The following is a 1,400-nucleotide window of genomic DNA, read 5'->3' as shown; positions in this document are numbered from 1 at the left end:
AAGACGGTGGGACTGAAGTTGAAACATATTGGTGGATTTCTAATCCAGTAATGTAAAAAATATAAAGAGAGATAAATGGTAACAATAATTACATGTAATAATAGTTAAAAAGTGGAAATTGTAACATTAATGAAAGGGTTAATTTGGTAAAACAGTACAAGAAAAAGGCCACTAGATGGCAGTAGAGGATAAGAAATCCACCAAAGGGGAGGAGTGGTCAGCGAACACCATAGGTGGAGTTAAGGAGTAACGCCCACCTGGAAGGAGGAGATAAGGTGGAGCTTAAGGTGAATATAAGGCGATGTTCGCTGACCACCAACTCGGTTCCATCCTGAGGCCTGCAGGGATGTTGCTCGGGTTTATCTGTCCTTTATTGGAATAAACTCTTTTGCACCGACTCTTGACCGTCTCCAGTGAAGTTTTTGACTACGCCGTCTTTTGACTAAAGAAGAAATCTAATAGAGTAATTTTATTGAGTTTATTACGTTGGTTAGGGTAGGGACCAGGTCTTTTACTGGCCCGGCCGGTCCTTATTTCCGACCCGACACAGGGGCCACTAAGGGTTAAAGGTCGCTGAAGATCAGGGGTCGCTGAGGGTCAGAGGTCACTGAAGGTCAGGGGTCACTGAAGGTCAGGGGTCACTGAAGGTCAGAGGTCACTGGGGGTCAGGGGTCACTGAAGGTCAGGGGTCGCTGAAGGTCAGGGGTCGCTGAAGGTCAGGGGTCGCTGAGGGTCAGAGGTCGCTGAGGGTCAGGGGTCACTGGGGGTCAGGGGTCGCTGAAGGTCAGGGGTCGCTGAAGGTCAGGGGTCGCTGAAGGTCAGAGGTCGCTGAAGGTCAGGGGTCGCTGAAGGTCAGAGGTCGCTGAAGGTCAGGGGTCACTGAAGGTCAGGGGCCACTGAAGGTCAGGGGTCACTGAAGGTCAGAGGTCACTGAAGGTCAGGGGTCACTGAAGGTCAGGGGTCACTGAAGGTCAGAGGTCACTGAAGGTCAGGGGTCACTGAAGGTCAGACGTTGGAATAAAGTTGTCTAAAAAGGTGTAACACAGATTTGGGTGCTAATTTTTCCTTCCTGCTTCATAAACAGTGAAAACAGCCCGGGTGGATTTTGACCTGGGAGGACAAACGTCACATGGTCGACAGGATGAAAATACAAAAGTCCATCTGAGTCTAAAGCTGAAGTCTGATCAGAAATAATAAAGAGAGAAGTGTGAGGGAAACCTGACTGGAACTGGTGTCTCCAGTATTCAGTGTTTCAGGAATCAGCAGTTTGATTGTTTTTCTGATTCTTCATCAGGTTTGGTGAAACTCAGTGTCCACATTAATAACCATGGAAATGTCACAGTTAGAGAGGAAGTGACACATGAAAGCCAGATAAGATCAGAATGTCTCAGCTGAGCTTT

Source organism: Micropterus dolomieu, linkage group LG02 (assembly GCF_021292245.1).
Source record: "Micropterus dolomieu isolate WLL.071019.BEF.003 ecotype Adirondacks linkage group LG02, ASM2129224v1, whole genome shotgun sequence".
In the NCBI taxonomy this organism is placed as follows: Eukaryota; Metazoa; Chordata; class Actinopteri; order Centrarchiformes; family Centrarchidae; genus Micropterus; species Micropterus dolomieu.
This window is presented reverse-complemented; position numbering follows the sequence as displayed.